The sequence below is a fragment of the Sminthopsis crassicaudata genome, chromosome 4 (genome assembly GCF_048593235.1).
Source record: "Sminthopsis crassicaudata isolate SCR6 chromosome 4, ASM4859323v1, whole genome shotgun sequence".
Lineage (NCBI taxonomy): Eukaryota > Metazoa > Chordata > Mammalia > Dasyuromorphia > Dasyuridae > Sminthopsis > Sminthopsis crassicaudata.
The window spans coordinates 50,237,659-50,254,447 of NC_133620.1; positions in this window are offsets into that span (position 1 = coordinate 50,237,659).

The window sequence follows — 16,789 nt, forward strand, 5'->3', positions numbered from 1 at the left end:
ATCAAAGATGTACAAGAATTATTTTTCCTTCTTGAAAAAAATGGACAAGTATGGTAGCATACTTTAGTCTTTAGTCAAGCAAATATGTCTGTTATAATCAAGAGGTGCAAGTGCCATTTTAAGTTTGAGTTCAGGGTGAAGGGAATCACTGGCTATCCTTTTGATCCTGAGTTGATTTTTTCTGAAGGTACACTTTTCTCTTGCCTCCAGATTCTTGTGTAGGGTGGGACTGTAATCAAAGAGTTCTTTTAGCTTTTTTTTTATTTAGAATTTTTTTTCACAGTATATATGCATGAGTAATTTTTTAATAATATTATCCCTTGTATTCATTTTTCCAAATTATCCCCCCCTTCCTCCATTCCCTCCCCCCGATGACAGGCAATCCCATACATTTTACATGTGTTACAATACATGTGTGTGAATATCATTTTCTTGTTGCACCATAAACATTAGATTCCGAAGGTACATGCAACCTGGGCAGACAGATATTAGTGCTAACAATTTACATTCGCTTCCCAGTGTTCCTTCTCTGGGTGTAGTTATTTCTGTCCATCATTGATCAGCTGGAAGTTAGTTGGATCTTCTTTATGTTGAAGATATCCACTTGCATCAGAATATATCTTCATACAGCATTGAAGTGTACAGCAATCTTCTGGTTCTATTCATTTCACTCAGCATCAGTTGATGTAAGTCTCTCCAAGCCTCTCTGTATTCCTCCTGCTGGTCATTTCTTACAGAATAATAGTATTCCATAACCTTCATATACCATAATTTACCCAACCATTCTCCAATTGATGGACATCCATTCATCTTCCAGTTTCTAGCTACAACAAAAAGAGCTGCCACAAACATTTTGGCACATACAGGTCCCTTTCCCTTCTTTGTGATCAATAATCCTCTGGTCATAAATTCCTTCCTCCTCCACAGGTCTGATAGGTAGACTATTCTCTGTTATTCTAATCTATTTATCTCATTCTTTATGCCTAAGTCATGGACCCATTTTGATCTTATCTTGGTATATGGTGTTAAGTGTGGATCCATATCTAATTTCTGCCATGCTAATTTCCAGTTTTCCCAACAGTTTTGTTTCCAAATAATGAATTTTTATCACTAATGTTGGTATCTTTGGGTTTGTCAAAGATTAGATTGCTATAGATGTACCCTTTTTTGTCCTTTGTATCTAATCTGTTCCACTGATCTACCGGTCTATTTCTTAGCCAATACCAAATGGTTTTGGTGACTGCTGCTATATAATATAGCTTTAGATCAGGAATACTTAGACCATCTTCCTCTGATTTTTTTTTCATTAGTTCCCTTGCAATTCTCGACCTTTTATTCTTCCATATGAATTTGTTGTTATTTTTTCTAGGTCATTAAAATAGTTTCTTGGGAGTCTGATTGGTATAGCACTAAATAAATAGATTAGTTTGGGGAGTATTGTCATCTTTATTATATTCGCTCGGCCTATCCAAGAGCACTGAATGTCTTTCCAATTATTTAAATCTGACTTTATTTTTGTGGCAAGTATTTTGTAATTTTTCTCATATAATTCCTGACTATTCTTTGGTAGATGGATTCCCAAATACTTTATACTCTCAACATTTGTTTGGAATGGAATTTCTCTTTGTATCTCTTGCTGTTGCATTTTGTTGGCGATATATAAAAATGCTGAGGATTTATGTGGATTTATTTTGTATCCTGCCACTTTGCTAAAATTCTGAATTATTTCTAATAGCTTTTTAGCAGAGTCTTTGGGGTTCTCTAAGTATACCATCATGTCATCTGCAAAGAGTGATAGTTTGATTTCCTCATTTCCTACTCTAATTCCTTGAATCTCTTTCTCGGCTCTTATTGCCAAGGCTAGCGTTTCTAGTACTATATTGAATAGTAATGGTAATAGTGGGCAACCTTGTTTCACTCCTGATCTTACTGGGAAAGGTTGCAGTTTATTTCTATTGCATATTATGCTTACTGACGGTCTTAAATATATGCTCCTGATTATTCTAAGGAATAGTCTATTTATTCCTATACTCTCAAGAGTTTTTAGTAGGAATGGATGTTGGATTTTGTCAAATGCTTTTTCTGCATCTATTGAGATGATCATATGGTTTTTATTAATTTGATTATTAATATGGTCAATTATACTGGTAGTTTTCCTAATATTAAACCAGCCCTGCATTCCTGGTATAAATCCTACTTGATCATAGTGTATTATCCTGGGGATGATTTTCTGAAGTCTTTTTGCTAATATCTTATTTAAGATTTTAACATCAATATTCATTAAGGAAATTGGTCTATAATTTTCTTTCTCAGTTTTCAATCGACCTGGTTTAGGTATCAGTAGCATGTCTGTGTCATAAAAGGAGTTTGGTAGGAGGCCTTCATCCCCTATTTTTTCAAATACTTTATATAGCATTGGGGCTCCGCCTCCCTTCTTTTAGCTTTTTATGCTTTATCTTTCTTCTTTAGCAATTTTCTCTTGGAACTTTTGCCATCTTGTTTGTGCTAATCTTTTGAGATGCTAGATTTTTCCACTACATACCTAGTCTCTTTAAATTTATACATACACACACATATATTTTCCCTATAAGTCCATCGCTTTCTTTATTGCCCTTGAATAAAAGTTCAAATTTGTACTTGATTCACAATATAAAATTCTCACTCTTGTTGTTGTTGTTCACTTGAATTTTGTTTTCTTACTCATTTTCTTTCTTTTTGATCTGATTTTTCTTGTGCAGCAAGATAATTATGTACATATGTTTACATGTATTGGATTTAACATATATTTTAACACATATAATGAATATTGGATTACTTGCCATCTAAGGAGGCAGTGGAGGGAAGGAGAGGAAAATTTAGAACACAAGGCTATGCAATTGTCAATGTTGAAAAATTATGTTTTTCATGTTTTGAAAATAAAAGGTTTTAATAAAATAAATAAAAAAAGGAAAGTTAAAAAAAAATTTGTATTCTATTACTCCTTCCTCAGTATTCTGGTGAGATACAGTAGCAAAATTGTTTATCCTGATGTGCCAGGATACAGGACTGGAATTGTTTAAAATCCTTCCCTCTGTCATTCATTTCTGAATTGTTAAACTTTCATTTTCCACCAATTTTTTCATTGAAATAATCTAAAACTGAAATTGAAAATATTTCCACTCATAAGAAAAAGTGTTCCAAATCACTATTGATCAGAGAAATGCAAATTAAGACAACTCTGAGATACCACTACACACCTATGTAAGATTGGCTAAAATGACAGGAATAAATAATGATGAATGTTGGAGGCGCTGTGGGAAAACTGCGACACTGATGCATTGTTGGTGGAGTTGTGAAAAAATACAACCATTCTGGAGAACAATCTGGAATTATGCCCAAAAAGTTATCAAACTGTGCATACCCTTTGATCCAACAGTGCTGCTATTGGGCTTATATCCCAATGAAATACTAAAGAAGGGAAAGGGACCTGTATGTGCCAAAATGTTTGTGGCAGCCCTTTTTGTAATGGCTAGAAACTGGGAAATGAATGGATGCCCATCAATTGGAGAATGTTTGGGTAAATTATGGTATATGAATGTTATGGAATATTATTGTTTTGTAAGAAATGACCAACAGGAGGAATACAGAGAGGCTTGGAGAGACTTTCATCAACTGATGCTGAGTGAAACGAGCAGAACTAGGGGATCATTATACACTTCAACAATGATACTGTATGAGGATGTATTCTAATGGAAGTGGATATCTTCAACATAGAGAAGAGCTAATCCAATTCCAATTGATTGATGATGGACAGAACCAGCTACATCCAGAGAAGGAACACTGGGAAATGAGTGTAAACTCTTAGCATTTTTTTGTTTTTCTCCCCAGGTTATTTTTACCTTCCGAATCCAATTCTTCCTTTGCAACAACAACAACAACAACAACAAAATTCTGTTCTGCACATATATATTGTACCTAGGATATGCTATAAGATATTTAATATGTATGGGAATGCCTGCCATCTAGGGGGCGGGGTGGAGGCAAGGAGGGGAAAAATTCGGAAGAGAAGGGAGTACAAGGGATAATGTTGTAAAAAAAAAATTACCTATACATATGTACTGTCAAAAATGTTATAATTATAAAATTAATAAAAAAAGAAATAATCTAAAGATTCCCAATTCTCCCATTCTCCTTTGGCCCTCAGTTTTTCGTACTCTTCTGTTTTGAGGGCCTCTTTCTTCCCAGTATTACTTTTATCAAGTAGTTTTACTATAGAATCTTTATCTGTATTCCTTTAAAAAAACTTTCCAATCTTTGCAATTTTTATATCTTCACCATCAAGATAAAATGAAGATACATTACAGTTTCTTCTCTCGGAGCATTCTGTGGTAAAAATGTCTATTCAGGGCTTCTACATGTGTGAGATTAATTGGACTATTCTGAGAGGGGCCACAACAAGTAGAAGAGTTTTCAAGAGAACTAGATCTATAAGGACTATGTTGAATGGAAAGTGAATATTAAGAAGGAATGTTTTTAAATTTAATTTATTTTTTTCTCACAGGAGAATCTGAACAAGAACTGTGATTACATAGTATAATAGTAGAAGAAGGGTTTTTGGATGATGCTGGACTATTTTCATATGCTAAAAGACCAAGCCAAATATCATCAGATGCTGTTGCTGATGTATTAAAATTATCAATGAATTCAGGGGACCATATTCAAATGTATGTTTCTGTTTACCCTGTGATTTGCTTTTCAAAGAGTTAGATTCAAAAGTTATATTCAAAGAGTTATATATTTTCTATATAAGTCCCATCAGATCTTTTTTTGTTCTTTTAAAGAGACTCTCATCTTTTTTTGAGTACACAAATGATTTGATATATGTGGATGATGAGTGATATGAAGATGATCTCAGAGATCTGGAAGATTTCTAAAATCTCAGTTTTGATGTTCAATTAGTTCTGGCTCTCTAGAAGATATGTTCATTAGATAAGGATATTTGGTGATCTAACTTTTTATTAGTGTGTTCCCCTCCCCCCTCCATTTAGGTTTAAATTGAGAACCTAAGACTTAGGACTAGTCTACAACATTCCAGATAATCCATAAACATTTAGTAAGCATCTATTATGGGATAGGCTCTATATTAGGCATTGGAGATTGAAAAATAAAATTAAAAAAGTCCTCTGCCCAGAAGAGTTAATAATCTATTGGAAAGAAACAATATACATAGAACTATAATTATAAAATATATTTTAAAGGGGGGAAGTTACTAGCAACCAGGAGGGTGGATGATGAGTCAGGGAAGGTCTCATGAAAAAGTTGGTACTGAGTAAATGTGAATGAGCAGTATGTGTGAACAGTGACCTTTCTCACCTAATTCCATATTATTTTTTAGAACGATGGAACAATTCACAGTTCTATCAACAATGTTTTAGTGTATATGATTTTTTATACACCTTCCAACATTGACTGTTGCTCTCTTTTGTCACTTGCAATGTGATGAGTATGAGATGAAACCTCAGAATAATTCTAGCTTGTATTCCTTTCACAAAGTTGTTGATAGTTTTTATTTTTTCTTTTCAACCTTTTTTATATCCTCTGTCTACTAGGTCTTAGTCTTTTATGTTTGTTTCATTTCCCTATATGCTTTGACTGTCATACTTTTGCCAGAAATATTTTATTTAAATATTTTATTCACTGACAGAATTTTTCATTCTGGTAACATAAATTTCATTCATGCAAAATCTTTTTTTAACCAAAGTCATCTGTTCTATTTTTTTCATCTCTGCTATCATTTTATTTTGGTTGTGAATCGTTCCCTTCATATACTTCACTTTATAACATAATGAAAAGTTCTCTTTTAGTCACCTCAAGTTCTGCTTTTGTTACTGTGCTATTTAATTTTTTATTCCACTCTCATGTAAATTTTATGTTCAACTGGTTATGAAATCTTGTCAATTCTCTCTTCACGACTTTCCATTTATTCTCTTCTCTCAACTCCCCCCACAACCATCCCATTTCAGACTCATCACCTTTTAACTGGACTACTACATGGCAGCCTTCTGATTGGTCTAGTTGCCTCAATTTTTCTCTCTTCAAACCTTTTCTGATGAAGCTGTGCACCTGATATCCTTTCAGCATAGTTCTTTTCTAAATTTACTACCAACTTCAAGAAATCTCAGTGATCTCTTAGCATCCCTAAGAAATGCAGACTCCTCAGTTTGTCAATTAAAACTCTTCACAATCTTCCTTCAACCTTTCTTTCTAGGTTGATTATAATTTTTCCTTTTCACCCATTCTATGGTCTGGGCAAACTGACTTGCTTGCTTGTTTCCTGTACTGAACATTCTATGCCTTTGACACAACCTATTCCCTCTCCCAAGCCTGGAATGTTGTCCTTCATCACTTCCACTTCATGGAATCCTCAGGTCCCTTCAAGGTTTAGATCAAGCACCTTCCTTGAAGAAGCCTTTTCTAATTTCCCCAGTAGTTACTGATCTTCCCTCACTACATCAGGAACTGATTTTTTTTTATCAGCAGAAATCAAAAGTCATTAACATCTACTTTGTTGTGGTACTGTAAAGGACCATGGGATCTTTCTGTCTGACTTATAGCTGAAATTTTTGTGTGCATTTTCTTCCCTATTAAAATATGAACAGGGACAGTCTTCCTTTTCTATTTGTAGCACAGAACTTTGTACACAGTAAGTACTTAATAAATGCTTTATTTATTTGTTCCCTTTGATTTATTTTGTTTCTAACTTTTATTCACTTCTCTGTGCAAATTTATTCTCATAGTAGTGTGTAAACTTTTTGAGGATAGGGATTTATTTTTATGGGATACATTCATTGGCTGAGTCCAGTGCTTAGGCACATAGCAAGTATTTAATAAATGCTTGTTGATTGAAAGATTAATTCTTAAATTTATCTCCTTTTATGATGTGAACAAAGAAGCTAAAACATATTAAAAAGAAGATATTATGAAGGATACAGAGAAGAAGTAGTTATAAAAATGGACTGGTTGAGTAGCAAGAGCAAGGGATAGCTAGGCAATGGATGGTATCTTTATAATGTTTTAAAGACAAGAATTTACTTTCCCATTACTAGAATCCCTTCCTAAACTTAAAGATGAAACAAACAGGAGACAACCAGGTTGGTCAGGCATAGATGGCTTATGATCTGCATCATGAAAAGGAATCCCATTGAAGAATCACAGATCCATTTCACTGTTGGAGTACATCCCTCCGATGATATACTTTATAGAGATTTTTAAAAATTAATGTTTCATGTTTCATTCCTTTTGCCTCAGAGGAGACAAAAGCAAGGCTTACAGTAAGCAATTAAAAAAGGGAGGTCACGATGAAAACAGAAAATGATGATTTGGAGGGAAGGAATGTGCATCTATGATTGAAGACTCTTACCTTCCTCTCCTTCTCCCCCCACATACATACACTGGTGGTAATACAGCTTCTGTGGTTGGGTCAGTACAGATAAGATTAAATGGCACAGTACTGCTGAAGAATATGCTTTTTGCAATCTATTTGGCTGAATCCCAAGAAGGAACTAGTTTATTTGAAATAGATATTTTCCATCTCCACTTTGGAAATTTCATATCATAGTCATAAAATCATAGAATGTCAGAGTTGAAAAGAGAGATTTTGTTGAACTCTGTCATTTTATACAGATGGAAATTGAGAATTGAGGACATTAAATTATGGATGCTTCATTTTAGGAAAAACATTGACAAACTGGACTAAATCCAGAGGAAGCTGATTGATTTAAAAATATTCTGTATTTGAACAAAAACAACTAGCTATTCCATGTATTAAGCAGAACAAAATGATTGTATATGAAACCACTCATTTTTATTGTATACAAATTACTTTTAATTATTTATAATAAATATTTTCATGTATGTATGTATTTTTATATTATATCCACATATATAAACACATAAATAAATTCAAACTTCTCCCCTCAAGAAGAGACAAAGTGAAGTAAGCAGGAAGCCAGTAGGAATTTGATGAAGCTCATTTCATTTTACATTATTTTTAAAACTACCCCGCTCTTCAGTTTTCTTATGACTATTGTGTCTTTTCTTTTCAATGCTTTAATGACATTTATGAGCAACATTTTGCTAATCACTCACTACCCCTTTCAGATCCTCACACCAATCAAAAAACAAACAAAATAAAACTGCATATTATCTATGATGGAGAATATTTTGTCTTCTGCACTTTGAGTTTATCACCTGTCAGGAGATGAGTAGCATATTTCATTAATTGTCCTATGGAGCCAGGGATGGAAATTACATTGATCAGAATTCTTTCAAAACTTGCCTTTCTTTATAATATTTCTGAAATTATATAAATTGTTTTTCTGAGTCATTCTGCATCAGTTAATCTTAACAATCATGTGTTTTTCTGAACCTGTCACAAAAATATTTCATTGCTTCCATATGCTACATATTTTCCAACTATTCTCCAAATAGTATGCTACTCTCACTTTGTTTCTAGTTCTTTAAATCTATTTGAACATTTAAGTCTGAGTGGTGTTGGTAGGTCAAAGGGTAAGCACAGGTTAGTGGTTTTCAGTGCATTCAAACTCCTTTCCAGAATGGTTGGGCCAACTTACAGCTCTACCAACAGAGCTATCTTTATGTAGATCTTTCAACAATTGACATTTTCCTTTTTTATTTTATTATCTTTGGCAACCTCATGGATGTGGGATGGGACCTCAGAATTATGTTAATTTTCATTTCTCTAATTTTTAGTGATTAGAGATTTTTTTCATGTGGCTATTGATAGATTGAATTTCTTCTTTAAAGAAAAGCTTTTTCATATCCTTTGCAATATCATTCTCTAGGTGATCTAAAATTAAATTCTTTGGGGAACTGTAGCCTTGGAGAAAGTTCCTTAAATATCTTAGATATCAGATTTTTAAAGAAAAAAATTGAAGTTTCAAAGTCTTCCCCTAATTATTAGTTTCCCTTTAAGTTTTAGCTACATTGATTTTATTTGTATAAAACTTTTCAATTTTATGGGATCAAATTTATCCATTTAACTTTTGTGATCCTCCCTAATTTCTTGCTTTGTCATGGAATGGAAGTTGACTATAATGGTGAGAGACATAGAGACCACATCATCTATAAATGTGAGAATGCTTAGCCTGGCTAAGAGAAGACTTAGTTGGAAGTTGGGATATGACATCTGTCTTCAGTCAGTTGAAGGACTATCACATTAGTGAGAAATTTACTTTATTCTAAGAGGGCAGAGCTAAAAGTGGAGGAAAGAAATTATAGAAAAGTAATCTTCAAACAAGATCATAAATAAATTAGAGGAACATAGGATAGTTTATTTCTCAGATTTGTGGAGGAGGAAGGAATTTGTGAACAAAGAAGAACTAGAGATCATTATTGATCACAAAATAGAAAATTTTGATTACATCAAATTAAAGTGCCTTTGGACAAACAAAAGTAATGCAAACAAGATTAGAAGGGAAGTAACAAATTGGGAAAACATTTTTACAGTTAAGGGTTCTGATAAAGGCCTCATTTCCAAAATGTATAGAGAACTGACTCTAATTTATAAGAAATCAATCCATTCTCCAATTGGTAGATGGTCAAAGTTTATGAACAGACAATTTTCTTTTTTTTTCATTTTTTAAATTTTATTTTTTTTATTAATTTTATAATTATAACATTTTTGACAGTATATATGCATAGGTAAGTTTTTACAACATTATCCCTTGTACTCCCTTCTGTTCTGAATTTTTCCCCTCCTTCCCTCCACCCCGTCCCCTAGATGGCAGGCATTCCCATACATATTAAATATCTTACAGTATATCTTAGGTACAATATATATATATGCAGAACCTAATTTTGTTGTTGTTGTTGTTATTGTTGCAAAGGAAAAATTGGATTTGGAAGGTAAAAATAATCTGGAGAGAAAACCAAAAAATGCTAAGAGTTTACACTCATTTCCCAGTGTTCCTTCTCTGGGTGTAGCTGATTCTGTCCATCATTGATCAATTGGAATTGGATTAGCTCTTCTCTATGTTGAAGATATCCACTTCTATTAGAATACATCCTCATATAGTATCATTGTTGAAGTATATAATGATCTCCTAGTTCTGCTCGTTTCACTCAGCATCAGTTGATGAAAGTCTCTCCAAGCCTCTCTGTATTCCTCCTGTTGGTCATTTCTTATAGAACAATAATATTCCATAACATTCATATACCATAATTTACCCAAACATTCTCCAATTGAAGGGCATCTGTTCATTTTCCAGTTTCTAGCTACTACAAAAAGAGCTGACACAAATATTTTGGCACATACAGGTCCCTTTCCCTTCTTTAGTATTTCCTTGGGATATAAGCCCAGTAGTACCACTGCTGGATCAATAGGTATACACAGTTTGATAACTTTTTGAGCATAATTCCAGATTGCTCTCTAGAATGGTTGTATTTTTTCACAACTCCACCAACAATGCATCAGTGTCCCAGTTTTCCCACATCCCCTCCAACATTCATCATTATTTGTTCCTGTCATTTTAGCCAATCTGACAGGTGTGTAGTGGCATCTCAGAGTTGTCTTAATTTGCATTTCTCTGATCAATAGTGATTTGGAACACTCTTTCATATGAGTAGAAATAATGTATTCTGATGGAAGTGGTTATCTTCAACATAGAGAAGAGCTAATCCAATTTTAATTGATCAATGATGGACAGAATCAGCTACACCCTAAAGAAGGAACACTGGGAAATGAATGTAAACTGTTTGCATTTTTTGTTTTTCTTCCCAGGTTATTTTTCCCTTCTGAATCCAATTCTTCTGTGCAACAAGAAATTCGGTTCTGCATGCACATATTGAATCTAGGATATATTATAACATGTTTAGCATGTATAAGACTGCCTGCCATCTAGGGGAGGGGGTGGAGGGAGGGAAGGGAAAAATTGGAACAGAAGTGAGTGCAAGAGATAATGTTGTAAAAAATTACCCATGCATATGTATTGTCAAAAAAGTTATAATTATAAAATAAAAAAATGAAAATTAAAAAAAGAAAAGAAAAGTAGGCTTCAGTGGGCTATACTGAAAATTTCTTTGTGACTAAATGTATTTGAAAAAATGAAATGGGTTATCTTTAGAAGTATCTTGAGATATTACGGGAAGGATTACTGAAGCACTTCAAGAGATGGTTGGACAATCGCTTGTCAGAAATGTTAAAGAAGAGAGTTTATCTACAAGTACAAAATAGACAATTTAACCTTTGAAAGTCCTTTGGACCTCAGATTCCATGATTTTATGAATAACTTACATTCTCAAATTAACATCTTGAGTTAATGATGGAAGCCTTGAGCTGAGGTCCCTTGATTACAAATTAGTTTGAGAAAGCTAACTCAGTTAGTCTTCAGTTTCCTCATTTGTACTTAATCAACATGTAGCATTTATATCTACTCATATAAATCCTATTCAGTCCAAATCTATCTGGCCCAGGGAGACCAAAGTTCAACCTAGAAGTCTGAACATGCATCCTGTGTGGCAAAAGTTTGGAGGAGATATGAGCTCTCTGTGATTCACAGAGAATCAGAGCCTTTCTGTCCTATAGTCCTGACCCTCTCTTTAGAACAGGGACAACTTAACAAGAGGGTACAAAAGATTTTCCAGAACAATGGTCAGGCTCACCTCCTTTTTTGTACTAGTTATATTTCAGTGAGCCCTAGTCTATAAAGAATCAACTCTCCACAAAAACAGGGTTGGGTATTCTATGCAATTTTTATTTTTATTATTTAATTAATAAGATAAATAGTATATCAAAATGACCAACATGGAAATGTTTTACATAATTGAACAGGTAAAAAAAAATAGTACATGATCCTAAAAGAATAACACAAACTAAACACCTGCTGGGTGACTTCAAACTCCTGATTCTTCCTGACCCTTGGGCAGAATGACCTAGAATTCTAAGTGCCCACTTGGAGTCCTCCTTTGAACAGATAGAAGAATGCAAATGACCCAATTTCCACAGGGAGTATTTATACTTTATCTAGTCTGATGAAGACATAAAGACTCTCAACCCAGGAACTTGGCTAATCCTGAGGCTTGGAAATCAGGTTTCAGATGGCATGGTACATAGAAACAATTCTGAAGTTGCAGATAGAGGGATTTCAAAACCTGCCCTGTCACTTCCCTGTGTGATCCATAGTGAGTTACAACTTCTCTGACTATCCATTTTCTCCTGTGCAAATGAATGGAACATCTCTTCCAGCTCCAATTCTATGAGCCTAAAATCAATGCGAATAGGGACTCATCTATGCAGGTGCTTTCCCCATTGTTAGCTCTCTTGTTACTGGCAGGAACCCTTGACTCCCTTGGGTCTTGGACCGTCCATGGTGAATCAGAAAGAATAGAATGAGTAATGATAAATATCAAAGGGCAGTGTTATCATTGCCCCTTCTTGGGTTCCTCATTGATTTTGACTGAGGTTTCTCTCTCTGCCATCTTAATTATTCCAGGTTGCCTATTGCTACTCCCTAGCCAAAGTTCTATCACTACAGGACATATTAGGAGTAGACAGAGCAAAGGGGTGGAAGTATGCTATTATGCTGTGAAATAGAATTAGAGTAGATGACTTTTAATGTCCCTCAAATTCTGGAATCCCTAGATGCTATGAACCCAAGAGCTACCAAAGACAAGACAGAATGATATAGGAGAAGAGGCCCTGAGTTTGGAGAACTCTAGATTCCAGTCTTGTCTTTATTATTAACTGACTATGTGATTTTGGGCAAATCGTTTCTGGCTCTTAATTTCCTTTTCTTTAGAATTAGGAGGTTGGGTTAGATGACCTTTGCAGTCTGTGATTTCCACCTTCCCTGGAATTAGATGGATTGAACTGAGTGACTAATACAGAACCGAGATCAAACATTATCTCAGAGATCATTTTTTTAAATTATGAAGTTTTATATCCATAGGGAGGTACACTTTCTGTCTTTTCTCTTTTCTTTTTTCTTCCGTAATGGAATCTAAAATAGAAGAGGTAGGCTTTATTTATTCAAACTGTGCCCAGCTAGCAATTTATAGCAATCCCTGAACAAACACAGTGTATAGCAAATCTCTAAATACAGATCAGAGAAGATGCATTTCTCTTTTCCTGCAGTGCCTAGATAAGCACAAAAAAAAAAAAAAAGTGGGGGAGGGAAAGGTGAAAGGAGGAAAACAAGACATTTGTTTAAAGTAAGGAACTAGCCTTTGTTGTGTTACCATGTGATAAGAAAAAGGGCATTTATTTACATGTATATAGGTGATAAATCACTTCTAGAAGATGAGAGACTGGAAGAACTCTCATCTGGGTATCAGGCATGAGGATTTTTTTTTTATCTCTTCTAAGGGTAGGGATAGCTCTTTCTATCTATCTACTTATTTTTACCTCTGTGGGTTTTTAGAAATGCCATTGCCATTATCAGAAAAAAAATACATTCATGAGTTTATTCACATGTTTTTTTTGTTCTGAGAATGTTTCTATTCTGTTGATAATCAAGATCATACTTGGGAAATTTTTTTCATTTGCTCCTTTGGTCTGTAGCAACATCTCTCTTTCTTTTTTCTTTTCTTTTTTTTTTCTTTTTTTGAGATTCTTTCCTCCCCTTTTGCATCAGGCTTTGCCAGGAAGCCAGTGCTTTGATTGTCCAAGAGTTTCTTCCTTCTAGAGTATGAACTCCTTAGGACAGGCACTATTTTGTTAAATATATACCTATATTTTGTATAGTATCTAGCAGCTAGGTGGTACAGTGATTAGAGAACTGGCCCTAGAATTAGGTAGTTCTACCTAACCTCAGACTTTTATTAGTGATGTGACATTGGGCTTTCTTCCTGCCTTAGTTTCCTTAACCATGAAAATGGGATTAATATTAGCTCTTACCTTCCAGTATTTTTGTGAGGATCAAAGGAAACAATATTGTAAAATGCGTAGCTCAATGCCTGGAATACAGTAAATTCTGTTTTCTTCTTTTCTTCCTAGCAAAGTTAGGAGATGTCCTAAATGTTGATTTGAAGGAATGACTGAAGCCAACAGAGTTAGAGGAGGAGGGAACAGTTCCATCAGAGGGGTTTGGTCCCTGGTATTGAAAATTAATCGGTGATGGGAATAGTAGATAAGAAATTCCATTTGAATTGCAGAAGCCAGGAAAGAGAGAAGCAGATATGTTCTTTTGAGAGTAGTGTGTACCCCTGATGTTACCCCATCTTTATTCTAAGCTCAGAGGTTTAGCTTTAGACTAAATAGAAAATCTTGGTTCTAGAGGCAGATGCTAAGGGAAACCTATTGATCAAGAAGGCCAGCCCATGGCCAGGTGAAATAAATGGCTCTTAACTGATAGGATTCGAGGAATATTCATTGCTATTTTTCTTTGACAAGGAATAATTTCCCCATTGACTGTCATGTCACTCCTATATTCTCATTCTGAATACACACATATTTAGCTTGAAATTAGACTCACTAATAGATAAGGTTGTTTTTTTGTTGTTGTTGTTGCTAATTTTTTTGTTTGTTTATATTTTTTTTTGAAGGAAAAGGGCATGATCTTGAGATTTTGTGAAAATCCTCATATGTTCCTAATTGCTGGTACTTTCCCATTAACAGGTAGGTGTAGAATGATATCAAATTAGCAAGAAGGCCCAGAGAGATTGAGACATAGGGACCAGTGAGTTTCATTAAAGGGAAAATAGCGATGGTAGTAGCTCCTGGGTGATGAAGGATTGGAAGTCAGCCTGAAAGGAACCTGAAGTGACTGAACAGAGTGGAAGGTGCCTGGAGGCAGAATATGAAGGACAAAATGATAAAAGGAGAAGGAAATATGTTTCATGGTGAGAATAAGGGAAACACAAGTTCGTGTCCTTTGGGCTCAAATTTAATCACTTCTCTAATGCTCTGCAAGGAATATGTCTAAACACAATGATTTTTGCACAATGGAAACTAGAAATTAAGTGACTTAGAGTCACACATCTAATAAATGTCAGAGTCAGGATTTGAACCTTGATCTGTCCTAACTCTAAAGACTAGCTCTTTAACTCTAGATCATACCGACCCTCCTGAGTAGCCAGTGGTATTGGCTAGAAAAATGTATCTTGAACATAAAACCATAATATTCCAATTCTTTAAAGGATCTATGGGGATTTTCTCCAAGAATGAGATCACTTTGAATGGCTTTTGTCCCTACAAGCTCATCTTAGCAACAAGGTAATGCAGACCCAGGGCACTGGGTCCTGAGTTAGGAGGAACTGAGTTCAAATCCAAATTAAGACACTTACTTGCTAAATGATCCTGGCAAGCTGCTTAACCTCTGTATATTGCATTTCTTCAACTATAAAATGGGGATAATAACAGCATCTCCTTCCCAGAGTTGTTTTGTAAAGTATTAAGAACAGTTCATGACACATAGAAAATACTGAATAAATTACTTGTTCCCTTCCCCCTTGTTCCATATAATTCCATAAATCTATGGCTGGCAGTATATGCAAAATGTTGGAAGCCTATTCCACAATCCACATTATGTTCCTTTGGAACAGGTGGGCTAACCATTGATTATCTCAACCTCACTAGTACCCAGTTTTTTCTGGTGATGTCCTAGATGACACCTTAAAGAATGTTTCTCCTGCATAATTCCTTCTTAGTAATATGAGGCAGCCCACACACACTCATTATGAACACTTCCCTTGCCTTCCAGATGCTATGAATTTCCATTCTTTTAGAAACTGGTATTCCATGACTCATAGCCATCAATGTTTATTGACTTGACCTATACAGGTACTGAAGGAGCATCATTTCATGCTATCAGTTTTATGTTTGACTTCTCATAACTCATTCCACCTGCATCTGCTTCAGACACTTTCCCCAAGGGCATCTAATCATAGCTCACATTTTCATAGTATTTTGCAAAGGATTTTCATTCTAATATTCATGTGAGGTAGAAAGTTAAAGCAATAAAGAAAAGGGCACTGAATAACCTGTCTGAAGTCACACAAAGAATGTCAGACCCAAGACTTCAAGTGTTCTATTACTTATGCAAGATGACTAGGGCGATAATAAGAGCTCATCTTTGATTAATTCAAGCCACCAAGCCAAATGAATTTCCTTTCAGAATACTGAAAGAACAGGCAGAATTGATTGCTGAGCTACTGTCAGTGATTTTTAAAAGATTGTAAATAAAATGGAGGGCCACAAACCTGGGAAAGTACATGTGCCAATTTTCTTAAAAAAGGAAGAGAGGAGATCCTCCAAGTCAAGCCCATGAGCTTGACTTTATTTGCTAGCAAAATTCTGGGATTATTAAAGACATTTTATTATTATTAAAGAAATGAACATCTGGAGAGGGAAAATTACAAGAAGCTTGCTGTGAATTATCAAGAAGAGTTCATGCCATACTAACCTCATTTCTTTCTTTTTCTTTTTGAGAAGATAGCTAGATTGGTAATTTTCTGATTTTTTTTTTCTTTTCTTCTTTCCTAGCAAAATTTCTCTCAGCTGTCTGGGAGGGAGATATGTGATTATACTAGGAGAAATCTGAGTGATATAGAAACAAAGGGTATAATTAAATTATATTAAATGTATAAAAAAGAACTCATTCCAGACACTTGCCCAGAGTGAAGGCATGGAGATGAGACACTGAGCATTCTTTGTAAAAAAACAGAAATGATGCAAGTGTGACTGAATGTGTGGGAGGAAGAGTAATTAATTCCCAGTAAGGTTGCAAAACTAGATTGAGGCCAGGTTGTGCAGGGCTTTAACAGCTAAAAAAAAAAAGAAATGTTTTGATTT